The sequence below is a fragment of the Vipera berus genome (assembly GCF_964194415.1).
Source record: "Vipera berus genome assembly, chromosome: 2".
NCBI classification, from domain to species: domain Eukaryota; kingdom Metazoa; phylum Chordata; class Lepidosauria; order Squamata; family Viperidae; genus Vipera; species Vipera berus.
In genome coordinates this window covers 181,367,147-181,382,906 of record NC_138203.1, presented here as the reverse complement: position 1 = coordinate 181,382,906, position 15,760 = coordinate 181,367,147, and the positions used below count along the sequence as shown (strand labels likewise).

Here is a 15,760-nt window from a genome sequence, read left to right as displayed (position 1 = left end):
GAAGGAGGGCTTTGATTTGGTCCTTCTTCTCTTCCTCCTTCCTCCCATCTGCTATTTTCCGAGGGGGCGGCTGCAAACAAAAAACAACAAAAATAATCATAATAGGGACATAGTCGATTGATAAGAGACGCCCCCTTCTCTTTCTTTCTTGCCCGCCCCATTTAACTCGCCGGCCCACCAGGGGCAAAAACAACCCGAAATCCGGACGCGTTATCTGTGTGTGTGTGTGCGCTCGCCCTCCTCCCCCCCCCCTTCTCTGAAATTGACGCCCCAAGGGGGAGCGATCGGAAGAAGATCGAGATCACGCATCCGATTGCCTCGTGTTTCCTAATATCTGCGGGGGCTCGAGCCCTGCCATTCCGGCGGCAGGATGGATTAGAGATCTCTGAATGGAGGAACCCGAGAGGACTGGATCGCAGAAGGTAAGGAGAAGCGAGGCTTGCTTTCGCGGGTGGGGAGGGGGGGTGGTGGTGGTGGTGGTGGTACGCGCGGGGTTGGTGTGTTGGTGGAAATTGCGCTGCCGAATTGTACCTCTCCCTTCATTCATCAGTGACTCTGTTGGCCTCGAACATCTGGAGAAATCGGATGGATGGCGAGTCGGTTTGCAAGAGGGCGCTGGTAGTTTTTGGCAAGATGATGATGGTGGTGATGGTGGTGATTGTTATTATGAGGGAGAAAATGGGATATTATCACCGTCATCATTACCTGAGCTTTCTTCTGGCTCTCTCTGCCCCCCACCCTCCCCTTTGGATACTGCTGGACCTGATGTTTGATAAGCGTCTCTCATGAACTGGCTTGCTTTGCGCCGTGAGACTTGAACGGGGGAGGGGGGGGTGTTGCTGACTGAACTGTGAGGCTGGGAGGAAGGGACCATTTCCTCCCTCCTTCCCTCTACTTCTCTCCCCCCCCCCACTTCATTTTCTCTGGAGGTTTGCTGCGATCTAGTCAGGGTTTTTTTTGCAAGCGAGGGTCCTTTTCGCCTGCGGGTGAGGCGGCCGCCTATCCTCCGTTCGGTTTCTGTGATGCCCAAGACAAAGCCCTCTGCAAAAAAAATTACCCTGCTCCTCGTCGCCGGTACTGCGGTATTTCCTCCCCCTCGATTTTGTATATATGTTTGGCGGGGGGGGGGGGAGAGAGGAAAGGAAATTGCCGTCAAAATACCGTAATGCACAAAGAGGAGGAGGGTAGGGCAGTTTCTGGCGATCTTTTCTCCAGGTTTATTCTTCTCTTCCCCGCAGCCCGTCTCCGGGCTTGTTTTGCTGCAGGGAGTGGGAAAAAGACCCGGAACCTGGTTAATGTCGCGGCAACGCTCAGTTTCTTGTAATTACCCTCCCTCCACCCCCCCCAAAAAATTTCTCTCATACGTGTCTATATGCAACAACCGGGTTTTAAAGGAAGAGGAGGTGGCGGGCGTACACACGCGCGCAAATCTCCCCCCTCCCCACACGTACAGGTCCAAGATGGGGAGGAGAAGGATGCAGGCAGAATGGTTAAATTGGGAATGTTAATTGGGGGGGGGCTCATGGGTTTGTTGTGATGGCTCTGGAGCTGTGCCATTCACTCCCCTCAGTGCCTACCCCACCCTCAATGCGTTGCTCTAGGGGTAAGTGAATGTGTGGCCCTTACTTCACCTCAGGCCAGGCCTTCCCTAAGCAGCTCCCCTATGGCCGCCAAAGGGTCCCTGAACTGAAAATATGGCTGTGAATCTAATTCTGTAGCAGTGGGGCCTGATCTTGATCTGTCCACAGAAAGGTTTTCAGTGAATGGTGGATGTGAATGCCATACGCTTGCGCGCACACACACACACACACACACATATTTTGGTATCTTGCATAATATCTCCTGATTCTCTCTGCCCCATAAGAAAGAAAGGCTGGCAAAGAATTTGGGGGGGCAGGTGGGCTATCTGGAAGAAACTTGGATTAAAATTATTGCATCCGCTCAAGTCTATTTTTCCCCCTTCCCCCCCCCTCTTCAATTAGCTGACAACCATGATTATTAGACTTGCGCTGATTTTAGGATGGGAGTGGAGATGGGATCAAATTATCTCTGCCCCCCCTTCCCCTATCATTATTCCCAAAATTAGGTTGACAGAGATGGTAGATTGATTGCTGCAACACAGTTTGATTTAAAATTCTTCACAGGGCTGAGAGACGGAAGGAGGAGAGTAGATTCAGTTTTACTGTGTCCTGAGATCTTCCCTAATTTGGTGAATATAGAGGCTGTCGAATTGTAATTATTAATGTTTTGAAGTGTTGGAAAATGAAATGACTGGGAAAAGGGGCTGTGTGTGTTTCTGTGTTTGGGAGGGACTAGCTAGAATGATTGGTAAGGGTGAATACAAATGTCAATAAACTAAACCCCCCCCCCAAAAAAAAAGATGTAGATAAAGGGGAAACAGAAGCTCAGAAAAAGAAATGGTTAGAAATCATGCTTTCTTCGCCTCCCTCTCCAAATTTATTATGAATAAACCTCTCCCCCATTCCCGAATTTCCTGTGGTAGCTTTCTGCTTTCAGTGGCAATTGAATAGTCTACCTTTCCCCCCAGCACCACCACCACCAACACTTGTGAACCATAAATGTCTTTTCTCAGCATTGACTTGGCTTGCTTGGCAAAGGTGAGGAAACTGAAAGGTGTCATTCAATAGATCTTTGGGGAATATCGGCAGCCCACAAGGATTGTTCAAAGGGAAAGTTGGCACCAGGAAGCAGAAGCTGGCCTTTTCTGAAATTTCCAAGTTGGGGAAATAAGATAAAGGGATAAGAAGAATTATCTTCTGTTAAATATCTTCATTCTGCCCTGAATGAAGCTCCCTTCTCCCCTATACCTGTCCAGTCTAACCCTTATGCCCATGCTTGCCTCCTATTACTTGGAAGACTCATTATCTTGGAAGATAATGTAGAGCCTTGTTATCACCTTTTTGATATATCAGATTGTACCCAGTACCCACCCATCTGTGCCTGAAGGGAGCGTTGCCGTGGAAAAGTGGGGCACCAGTCCATTCCTGTTGGAGCATTTTTGCAAGGTAGGGGGAGGAGAAGGCAGAGTGTAGCAAAGCAAAGCAAGTGTAGCTTTAACAGTTTCATAAAAGATCTGCAGCAGCAAAACCAAAGGCAGTATATACTATAAACAATGAGAATTTAAACCTATTCCTTTTTTCTAGAACAAGAATAATAATGGTTTAGAGTCTCAGTGCTGAGGCAGGAATATCATGTTTAATAGGATTAGGAAGATTTTTTTTTTGGGGGGGGGGGAAACCTGGCATCCATTACTATTGAATCTACTGCTAATGAACACTGTTGCCTTTGGATCCACTGTTCAGTTTAATAACTGGGTGCCCAGGCAGTTCTTCCTGGACGTTCTTCTCTATAAATTGGATGTGTTTCACACAGCTGAGGTTGTTCAGAATTAATGTTACACTGGTCAAACAGTGTTCATTAATTACAACCATGAATTCCGTAGAATTTTGTTGCAAGAACATACAATCTTTCATGTTAAGCTTGCTTATGGGTCAGGTAAACCGCAGGTAAACCCCAATCCCCAATGTGGGATTGGGATTCTCTGGCTGTGTTTGCACCAGCCAAAAGCAGGGCTGACAAACTGCTGGCCCACGGGCCGGATGCATTGTGCCGAAACCGTGCCCACCCCAGCTCCAGCAATGGGGAAAAATTTGCAATATGTCTTGACAGGTCACGTGATGTTGCGAATTTGACACCCCTGAGCTAAAGGATACAGCCATTCCTTCCTCAGTTAATTAACTCATTGTTCCATTCCAGTACCATACAATGCTGAGAGCAGAATCTGTTACCTCAAATTGTAGGACCTGCATTTTCATTTTCTTCATTTGAATAGTGATGTGGGAGACAGAAAATATAGCCCATCAATTCATTAGATTTGATAAGGCCTAAATAACATAAAGAAGACCCCACAGAGAAGACCTGAACCAAAAAGTCTCTAACTAGGATGATTACATAATGCAAGAGAACTATTTGTAATCTGCTGAGCTGTTGCAATTTGTGCAATATGAATTTGCAAAGTATAGATAGTTTTATAAGCATATTTGGAACAAGAACATTGTAACTGTGGGAAATAGGGAACTGAAAGTAGCAGATGGATGGAGGTTTCAGATGTACACAGATGTATGTGGAAAGTAATGGTCAACAAGAAAGAACAAGGAACTGATTTTGTAAATGTTGCAAGATAATGTCCATCTGTGGGTGGCCGTTATTGCAATGGGTTATTAATTAAGTGATACTGTGATATTATGTTTGCTATGTTCCAAATTATTAGCAAAATAAATATCTGAATCTTTAAGAATTATTGTTTTGTGTTGCTGTCTCTTGTCTTTTTCATTGGGTTTCTCCATGACAGTGAGTTTTTTCAACTCAGGGATATGTTGAATGCATACATTCCTGAAGTGAGATGCAAGACATGGAGATCTAGCTGATATGACCTCTTCCTCCAAAAAGTGCATCTCCTGCCTTTCTGGGACCTCCAGATTTGTTACACCTATGGAACATTTATGGCATAAGCAAGCTTAGGAGTTTTGGAAGCAATTCTTAGGATTTTTGTGCAAGTAGATCAAGACCCCTGCTTGATTTCATTTTCCATGAATCAATAAAGATGGATTTCCTGGTGGATGTAAATTGGCATTATTTTCTTTGAATGCAGGGGCGCTATGCTGCTTAACACCAGTTGGAGGTATGCAGCCTTTTGCCAAACACATTTGTCCTACGGCTCTTGTGGTACATGCACATTCTGTGGCAGATTCTTCACTTATATGAGCCTTTCTTTTAAAAGAACCCCATCTTCTGAAATTGACCAGCAGCAGCAGAAAAAATGCCTCTGAGCAGAGAGCTTTTCAATCAAATCTAAATCAACATTTCTCAGCATAGCTGCAACCTTGCCTTAGACTTCTCCACGGCTTCTAAGCTCAAGGGGGTCTTGGATGTCTGTATCCATGTCCCTTTGCACCCAGAACCACTAACGACTGAAAAAACCCTTTCTTATAATTTGGGATCCAAATTTCAACAGAATTTGGCCATTTGCAAGCTATTGCGTGCTTTGTTGGAGTTAAAAAGTCTTGATTTTCCAAAAGAGATGGGAAGGCAGTTGTGTATCTAAGAATTTGTGTGCAAGCTAACCACTAGTTTTGCCTGGTGGGGGGGAAGGGAGAACATTTTAAAATGTATTTACACTCTATGTATGGTAGAGAGATGTGTGTCTGAGAGAGTGTCAGTGTCCTCTTAGTTTATACAGTATATACAGTTCTTTAAAAATTGCTGTATTTAAGAAGTCAGGAAATGGGTAGGTATCAAGCTGTGTTACCTGTTCCTTTGAGAGAGGGGATATTTCCCTAGAGGCTCCCTGTGTAGTGCTGAATATATTAGTGTTCTGTCATTTGTGCTCTGAGCATCCATCTATCCCTATATGGTGAATGCAACCCTATTTTCTCATACATAATTATGCCTGTGTATTCTCACATGAACACGTACTTTCCCTTTTGTTATATTATCTTCTTTGGCTGGGGTGGCCAATCTTAGCAACTCTGTAAGGATTTTAAGTAATATGTTGAGGATGATTAGGGAAGGGCAGTCAGCTGAACTCTGGGTGAAGCGTATTCTTGTATTCTTTTCCATTGCAACTTCAAGCATTATGTTAATGAACAAACTCCTGCCTGTCTCCCATACCAGAGTCCTTTAATGGAGCCATTATTAGAACTGCTAGACCCCCAATTTGGTCTAGTGGTTGAGGCACCAGGCTAGAAAGCAGGAGATTCTGAGTTCTAGTTTTCTGAAAGCCAGCTGGATGACCTTGGGCCATTCATTCTCTCTCAGCCCACCCCACCCCACCCCACAAGGTTGTTGTGGTGAAAATAGGAGGAAGATGGTGTATTGGATATGTTTGCCACCTTGAGTTATTTGTAAAAATGAATAAAGGTGGTATGCAAACAAATAAATCTGGAAGAACCAACATTGAAATCTTGCAAAACTACCGTATTTTCCGGCGTATAAGACGACTTTTTAACCCATGAAAATCATCTCAAAAGTTGGGGGGTCGTCTTATACGCCCAGTCGTCTTATACGCCGGAAAATAGTACATAAATCAATCGAGCGCCCCCGTTCTTGCAAAGCAACTTCAAGCCTCCTTAGTCCAGTCCCCCCTCCAACGTGACACTCCCTTCCCACCCCCAAGAGCCTCTCAGGCCCTTCCCCTCCCCCTTGCAAACGCCAGACCCCGGGAGCTCTTGCGTCTATTCCAAAGGGTGGGTGGAAGGAAAAGCCCCTTTCGGCTCCGGCTTGGCTGCAAGTCAGCGAGCCCGGGAAGGCACGCCCTCCCCTCTCACTGTGGAGGAAGCAGGGCAGGCTGGCGTCAGGCGGGAGCCGGCAGGGCAGTCCTACGCACGCGCACGCTCCCCGTCTCCTAAGGAGTCCTCGGGGAGCCATGGCAGCCGCCTCACGCTCTTCCCTCTTGAAGCAGCATCGGCGGAGCCGTCGGGCGTGAGCCGGCAGGGCAGTCCTGCACACGCGCGCACTCCCCGGCTGCTAAGGAGCGCTCCTTAGGAGCCAGGGAGCGTGCGCGTGCGCAGGACTGCCCTGCTTCCTCCACAGTGAGAGGGGAGGGCGTGCCTTCCCGGGCTCGCTGATTTTCCAGCGTATAAGACGAAAAATCTTGAAAATCATCTCAAAAGTTGGGGGGGGGTCGTTTTATACGCCCAGTCGTCTTATACGCCAGAAAATACGGTATCTCAAAAATGGCCAGGATCCATTGTTTTGATTTCCAACAATACCCATAGAGGTACTGCAGTGAAGGCAGTATGGGAAATGGTGGTTAAACTCACTATTTAGGTATCACTGTCTCTTCATAGCTAATGCTGCCTATGAGTTGCTTATTACTAAGCCAGGGAAACCAGGTTAGCTGTTTCTGATAGGAGAGAGGGTTTGTCTGGGGGCTTCTTTTGCCCAGGACCTTCTCAAACCTCATGCTGTTTTTCTTTTCCAGCATTCAGCCGTAAGTTTCCTTGTGTGCGAAAGCTATCACCTTTCACTATAAATGCACGATTAGGCAGTGTCAAATTTCCATGGAGGATTTTTACTTTTCATAGAGTATAATTCTTCCCTGATTGATATTCAGGCCCTCCTAAGGGACTACTAAATTATCTAGAAAGTTGATTAGAACCAAGGCTGCCTAAATTTCAGGCATACTCTGAGGTGGTGTCATAAATCATCCAACCATAGAATTTTGGCATCTTGACATGCCCCTTTGACCATTGTGTTATTTGTAGTAATAGTTCTAAGTACTATAAAGCATTACAGGCATAACTCTGAGATATTCCAGATCACTGCAATAAACTGAATATGACAATAAAGCGAGTCACACAAATCTTTTGGTTTCCCAATGCATATAAAAGTTATGTTTATACTATAGTCTCTTAAGCGTGCAATAGCATCATGATTTTAAAAAAATAATGTGTACACTTTTAATTAAAAATATTTTATTGCTAAAAATGCTAATCATCCGAGTGTTCAGCAAATCATAATCTTTTTGCTAGTGGGGGCCTTGTAAAAAAATAAAATCTCTGTGCAGTGTAATAAAGCAAAGTGCAATAAAACAAGGTATGCCTGTACAATGAATTTCTGTCCTTCATTGAAAAGTCTCTATTTGTTCTCATTTCACATCTTAGAAACGTTACCTATGTATGAACTTTGTGGCTGATCCATGAAAATTCAGGCTTTATCCTGAAAGCCTACATCTCTTCTGTGCTTGCTGCCTTTAATCTTCTCTAGCCCTATGCCTAGCCTTCTGCTTCTTCAAACCTTGGAGGTGCCCTCTTAAAATCTTGCAGATTAGGAAAGTGGGAACACTTATACATTATATTGGCTTTGATGGCATCAGAACTTTCCTCAGCAATCACTTCTAATATAATATCCTTCCATCCATGATATCTACTACCACTAGCCCAGACATGTCAAACACAAGGCCTGGGGGCCAGATCCAGCCCGCGAAGTGGTTTCATGTGGCCCGCGAAGCCATCCTGGAAACGGTGAGGGAACGGCCCCCACTGCCTTGGCCCTGGCCGAGAGACCCTCCTTCTGCCAGAGACCCTCAGATCTGTCCCACTCCTGCCCAGGCCCCCATAGGCACCCTTGATGGGAATGATGTAGAGCTGGCCACGCCCACCCGACCCCCTGAGGGCAACCGCAATGCTGATGCAGCCCTCAATGAAATTGAGTTTGACACCCCTGCACTAGCCTATCAGCTGGTTGGTGCTGCTAGGAGTTGTAATCCAATGTCCTCAGCCACCCTTCTGTGGCTCATCTGCATCTCCACTGGATATGCCACCAATCAATGATTTTTTTCAATTTAATGTTTGCATTTTGCCATATTGGTACTTCTAATGCAATATCTATCTCGACTACAAGATCATTCATCTTAATAAGGCCTTGATAGGAATTTAGCCTTATGATGAAACTTTTAACTTTTGCCACATCAACACAGACTTATATAGAGTGGAATCACAATACCCTCTTTTTGGATTATGTATATAAAAACACCCTTTATTATCCTTTGTAAGTCATATACCTCATTTGGAATTGCTGACACATTTACATTATGTAGTTAACTACACCTATTCCACACTTTCCATGCATTTCTTCAGGCAAACCAGAAAATTATTTCAAGTCAAAAGATTATTCTTTAATGAGAGGATGGTTGTTATATGTTTCTTTTCTTCTCCTTCTTCTTGGTATAAGTGTTCATTTGCATGTGTTGATTATCATGCATGCCAAATTAAAATGGCTTCTTGTCTGGTGTTTAGAAGCACACCTGGTGCAGCACAGTTGAGACTGAAGTTATGCAGACTATAATGATAATTGATTGGTAGAATATTGGTGAAAATTGAATAGAAAACAAGGTTTGACTAGCCAAGATTTAAGATCTGGATTTGGGGTCTGAGAGAAACTTTATTAAGAGGAAGAGAGTTGTAAAAGATTCCCCAAGAGCAAAACTGGAATCTTATATTTATTTATGTTACTGAAACCTAAAGAATCCTGATGAACATGAATAAAAGAAGTGCTCAAAAGGGTAGACATGAACCAACAATTAAGAACAGGATGCTTTCAAGCCCATGACAAAAATCCACTTCTGGCTTTTTCCCAAGTTTTCTGTTTCTAGAAGCCTAATTTAAGATATGTGTAAAAAAAACTTCTTTGCTGTTAATGTATGACAATTGGAAATCAGAAACTTGCAAATTCCTCAGAGCTAGGAGTAGATTTACAATCAGTTTATGGTTGTCCCTGTGTCAAAAATTAGAAAAAAAATGCATTCAGCTTGAAAGAAAGGGGATTATGGAATAATATACCAAAGGTACATCCAAAGGTAATTCTTTAGACAATTTCACAAGTGTAAGTAGTAGATGGTCCCAGAATTCTTGGCTTGTCTTAGGCTATTTCTAGCACACAATGCCATGGTTAAAATTCCTTTGTTGTAAGAAATGCCAAGCCATATTCTCTGACTTCCTAAGAGAATGGGTTAGGTTCTTGTTTACTGATGGACAGAATAAAAGAGTCCATTATGAGTGAGGCTGATTAACCATGATATCTCCACACTTCTGAATGTAGATCATGAACCATATTCATTTAGGCACCTTGCTTGATATGCATAGACTCACACTGCTTTTTCAATCATTATTATTCCCATTAACCCTCGGGGCTTTGTGTTTCCATTAGTTTTGGCCTGATTTTTAAAAGTGAAAGCTCCTACTCCTAGTGCTCTGACACTGTTCTATGTTTTGATTCTTACAGTTTTTCATATCTCAAGACCCCAATCTTAATTCTCATCCTGTAGACAGAACATCTTATGGTTCCCCACAGAGAAAGTATACTATGAGACTGCCTTTAGTCCTACTCTTATCCTATTAGCTAATGCTTCCATTTCAGTAGTAGGGAAAGTGGTCTATAGAGGCAACCCACTGAGCTAGGGGAGGTCCTCATGCTGCACACTCTAGCACAGGGGTCTTCAAACTTAACCCTTGTGGACTTCAACTCCCAGAATTCCTCAGCCAGCATGCCTGGCTGAGGAATTCTGGGAGTTGAAGTCCACAAGTCAGAAAAGGGCCAGGTTTGAAGACCCCTGCTCTAGCAGCTGGCAAAAGTTAAGTCTCAGCATTTATATATTTTTTTCCATTTCTCATCCAGCTGTGTAGTTTTACAGGTTGTTTCATCAGTTGATCAAGTTGGCTGCCAAAGCATAGTGTGGAGGGCAGTTTGAGATTGCTCCTATCTTTTATACAGTGGCAGTGCTGGCTAATGGAGAAGTCACAGTGGTAATTTTGTTTCTGGAAGATTTATTTTTTATTTAATCCCATCCTTCTCCAAAGACTCAGGGTGGCTTACAATTTAAGCACAAACCAATGTGCTTAGCAATAGCTTTCATTCTATGTATATGCCTGCTTATTAGGGCTTTCACACACACACCCCAAGCGGCATTATTACAAAGTCAGCTTTATTGCCCCCAACAATCTGGGTCCTCATTTTACCTACCTCGGAAGGATGGAAGGCTGAGTCAACCTTGAGCCTGGTGGGATGCGAACCTGCACTAATTGCAGGCAGCTGGTGTTACTTAAGGAGGCATTAGTCCACTGATCCACCAAGATCTTGTTGGAATTTGGGTTCTGGATGATAATGAGAATAAAAAGATAGCCTTTTCCTCACTATTGAGCTAAAGCACTACCCACACACCTTTTAAGTCAACATACACCCTGAGAAATGCCACCCATTAAATGTATTATTCTCATTGCTAATCCCTGTCCTGCCTATTGTATTGGTTTTGAGTCACTGCCAAATAATGTCCTCATTGTTTATTTATTTTTTTTATTTTATTACATTTATATACCGCCCTTTCCCCGGAGGACTCAGGGCGGTTTACAGGGAATTAAAAACCAAAAATACAAAAGTTAAAAACCAAGTTTAAAAAAGATTAAATTTATCCCTGTACAAATAAAACCCCAATTAAAATAAATTGTGGAACGTGGCACTCCTTATGGGCAAGTGATTTGGTTTTCACTTCCAGCTTTGTTTGCCATCCTTTTTCAACACATCACCAGCTAGTGAAGAAAACCACCAACTAGCATTGGGGTAGGAACTTAAATGAATATGAAGCAAATCTATTATGCAAAGACACCAGGACAGAAATAGCCCCACAATTTGGGAGCTATAGATTTGTAACTACTTAGGTGGTCCTGGAGTTAAGGAAATGCGAAGCCAACCAGCTGCTGGATAACCACTCTCTTACTTCATAGGAGGTGAGGCCGGGAGAGGGAAAGAAATGACTGAAGGTGTCAAATATAGGGGGACCTGGCAAATCAGTAACAAATTTTTTTTGAACAGTGTAATGAAGAAAAATGGGGCTGTTGGATCTGAAGGTAAAGGTATATCAGTTAAAGCAGATTAGAACAACAGCTGCCTCTCTTCTTCCTCTAACTCAATAACGGAGTTGTGCTCTTCTCTTCTTTATCTTGTCAGATACCTGGAGAGAAGTTGGTGTAAAAAAAAAAAAGAAGTAGTGAGATGAGGGACACTTTGATGTTGTTGCTGGGAGGTGCTAGAACAAGGGGGAAAATACTAAATTTAGATCAATAGAGCTATGGGCAATGAAAAGTTGTCTCAGTTAAAGGCTAGGAACAAGATAAGGGCAATGCTGGGAGAAAATTGGTGTTATCAGGACATGATTGCATCTTGATTAAGTGCAAATGGGGAGAGAGCCCATTATATGAGGACTGTTCCCCATCTGAGACTAAATTATAAAGCAGAGGAATTTGTTCAGTGACTCTTTTATAGGTACAGGCAGTTTTATTTTTCTGAAATTGCTAAATGTCCACTACAATGTAAGATTTTAATCCACTTTTAGAGTCTGGGTATTTTTTTTAAAAAAAAATAGCCTCTTCTGCTGATCCCATTAAGTTGAGCTGGTTGCATTTGTTTCTCAAAAATAAAACTGAGCAGTGTTCATGAGCAATTTCTTTTAATACTAAAAACAGGTACTTGCCAGAGCTCTTCAAACCTAACTTAAGTATTGAAAGTAAAAATGTGAAAGACAGAAGATGGTAGGAAGAATAAATCTATGCCCTATTTTTTTTGCCTCCCACTCTCCTCTTTCCCATATCTGTATGTTATTTATTTTGCACCCTTTTTATGTTTGTGGAATGGTGGATTTATAAACTGTTCCTTTGTAGAAGGTTTTGGGCTTCTGATCCAATATGAGTGCTACTTAGAATTATTCATTCCTTTAGGGGAAATTCTGGTTTATTGCAACAACCTTTCATATAATTCAATATCTTTCCAATTTTGCTTCAAGAAGAATTTGATCTGATGCATGTATAAAGTTGGCACTGTGGACGTGCATTGTCTCCATACACAGTAAATTTTCTATTGTGAAAATTGGTTAGTGCAGTTTAGTATATAAAGGTAAAGGAAAAGGTTCCCCCGCACATACGTGCTAGTCGTTTCCAACTCTAGGGGCCAGTGCTCATCTCCTTTTCAAAGCTGAAGAGCCAACGTTTGTCCGAGGACATCTCCATGGTCATGTGGCCGGCATGACTAGATGCTAAAGACGTACGGAACACTGTTACCTTCCCACCATAGTGGTCCCTATTTTTCTACTTGCATTTTTACGTGCTTTCGAACTGCTATGTTGGCAGAAGCTGGGACGAGTAACAGGCACTCACTCTGCTATGCGGCACTCAGGATTCGACCTGCCAAACTGCCGACCTTCTGATTGACAAGCTCAGCATCCTAACCCACTGAGCCACCACCACGTCCCCAGTTTAGTATATAAATAATAATAAAAAGTAGACATAGCATATGTGCCCCCTACTGTTAGGGGCCTATGTGGGAAGAAAATATTCTCAATTTGACCTTTCGTGCTTTCCTTGACACCAGGCTGACCATGGTGGGTCTGAAGGAGGCCGTGTGAGACAGAGGGGTCATGGAGAGTACTGATCCATAGAGTGGCCAAGGGTTGGACACAGCTGAATGGCTGCTGATGAACATACATTGTTCTAAATATATAAATCAAGACCAAGATAAATGTTAGCTGTATTGACAGGCTGCCACAAAAAAGAGGGAGTCAAGCTATTCTCCAAAGCACCTGAAAGTAGGACAAGAAGCAACAAATGGAAACTAGTCAAGGAGAAAAGCAACCTAGAACTAAGGAGAAACTTCCTGTCAGTTAGAACAATTAACCAGTGAAACAACCTGCCTCCAGAAGCAGTGAATGCTCCAACAGTGGAAGTTTTTAAGAAGAGACTGCACAGCCATTTGCCTGAAATGGTATAGGGTTTCCTGCCTGAGCAGGGGGTTGGACTAGATGACCTCCAAAGTCCCTTCCAACTTTTAATATTATTATTATTATTATTATTATTATTATTATTATTATTATTATTATTATTATTATTATTATTATTATTATTATTATTATTATTATTTGCTCAGCATGACTGTTAATTCTGCAAAAGCAGAAATGGCTATTCTCCATTCATATTAAACAACATATATCTTTTTTTTCTACCACTTTTTCTACCTTCCTTCCAGTCCACACTCTTTCTTAGCACTTTCCCCATCCATAGTTCCCACTCAGTTTTTTTGATAAGGCAGCAATTGATAATTGGACAGTGATGTGACTATGTGATAAACGGTGAGAGCCAAGTTGGGAGAAGCATTCTAGGTTAACCTGGTCAAGGACCTGGAGTGTGTGGGGAAAAGTTCAAACCAAGCTTTTGTCCAAAACAACACATTCCTGCAGGAGGAAAGATGAGAGGTGCTTCTTGGCTGAAATTCTTCTTTAAAAATTTTGATGATGAAGAAAATGATATAGGGCTCAAAAAACAACTCTATACCTCTTTGACAAATAGCAATTCAGTTAAATAATTCTTCAGGGCTTAATCCAAGAACTGGCAAGCTGATGATCCCAAGCTGTTTCAGATTTCAGCTCTCATTACCTCCAGCTAGCATAATAATCAGTAAATGGTTGTGGGAAGAGTAGTTTAAAATATCTTCCTCTTAGTTGTTTTTTTAGGAAATGAAAGTGGTGGGGTTTGGGAGGGCATGTGCCCACTATGATCAAAGTTGCTTTTCCATAAAACATTCTTGCTTCTTCTGATACTTAGTACCATATGCAGGATCGTGAGTAGGACCCAGGATCCTTGACATTCAGCTCATTGCTGTACAGTCAATGGAATAGAGCCTCTTACATTCATTTCATTCCGCTCTTACGTGTGATACTATGAGGGTCATTGACTGAAAACTGTAAAGCCAAACTGTAAACATTGACTAAGTGTTCCCAGGAATGGTCCCTCCAGGAGCTATGGAGATTAATGAGCATTAATTATCTCCTGGCTGCCTGTCACCAGGGGATCCCAACACACCTTGCAGACAGCACTGAATAGGCTCAGAGAAACAGAGAAGGCGAACTTTATTAAAGCTTTGTTTTAATAACCCCTTCTATCTCCTACTTCTAACCATCTCTCACAAGAGCCTTGGCTTTCAGGAAACAGCCTCTTCGATGTAATGTCTATCTTCTTAATGGCAGTAACTCTAGTTTACCATAAATGTTCTTACTTTTTAATTAGAGTTGCTACGTAATGCCACTTTCCATATTGAATTGTTCACAGGACACTATTTGGATTATACGCTGTGATAAACGTATTTAAGAGCAGTATGCCATCTATATCTTTCAGAACAACTGGTTTGTCCTAATATAGCTGCATGGAAAGAAACTTGAATGATACATTTTAGTGCAAGCTATCTGAAACAAAAAGTGTAAAATGCTGCACAGCAATCTATTTTGGCAATCAATATATATTTATCAGTAGGATGGGAAGAGAAGGGGAGATGGAATACTGTGGTGGCGCAGTGGTTAGAATGTAGTACTGCAGGCTATTTCTGCTGGCTGCCAGCAGTTCAGCAATTCTCACTGGCTCAAAGTTGACTCAGCCTTCCGTCCTTCCAAGGTCGGTAAAATGAGGACCCAGATTGTTGGGGGGGCAGTATGCTGACTCTGTAAACCACTTAGAGCTGTAAAGTACATACATACATACAAACAAACGTGTGTGTGTGTGTGTGTGTGTGTGTGCACATACATATATAACCTGTTTCCCTGAAAATAAGGCCTGGTCTTATTTTTTATTTTATTTTTTGCCTCCAAAAGAGGTACCAGGTCTTATTTTGGAGGGGGTCTTTTCCACTCAACTCCAGCACCAACAGCCCCAGCCAGCCAGCCCACTTCTTCTGTGACCAAAGGAGCAGCTTCATTCTGCAGCTGAGAATGGAGCTTTGGCCTGCATTTCACAGTCAAAGGCCTTTACGGAAGGCCACTGCAGTTGAGAACCGAGCTATGGATTCAATCGATACTTGGTTCTCGGCTGCAGTGGTCTTCCAGAAAAGCCTCTGACTGCAAAATGCAGACCTGGGAATGCTGCAGAAGAGGAGAGGCCTGGCTGCAACGATAAGCAGGTGTGGGGTGTATATGTATATGTGTGTATATATATGATATATGTGTGTGTGTGTATACACACTCACAAATACATATATATGTCTTCTGGATATTCACTCTCATTTTACTTAGAGATTTATTTATCTTAAAATCCCTTAATTTCATTTTTTAAAAATGCAAAGGTACCTTTAACTGAAGCATTGGCCCCAAATGTAAATGGATGCTGCAGCAATGCCTGTGGGCCCTAGATGTTTGCAGCCTAGTGCTTGA

General features: G+C 42.7%; 1 protein-coding gene across 4 annotated transcripts in view; it reads left to right on the top strand.

The window, feature by feature from the left end:
- The first annotated feature begins 358 nt into the window (after positions 1-358).
- Positions 359-15,760, top strand: part of ADGRL1 (adhesion G protein-coupled receptor L1) — a 159,414-nt gene continuing 144,012 nt past the window's right edge. For 3 of the 4 annotated variants that reach the window (XM_081316708.1, XM_081316709.1, XM_081316705.1), the window contains exon 1: positions 359-422. The gene's annotated coding sequence lies outside the window, so the exon portion shown is untranslated. Of the gene's footprint in view, positions 423-979; positions 1,075-15,760 lie in introns of those variants that run through there. The other variant, XM_081316707.1, reaches the window with a different exon arrangement.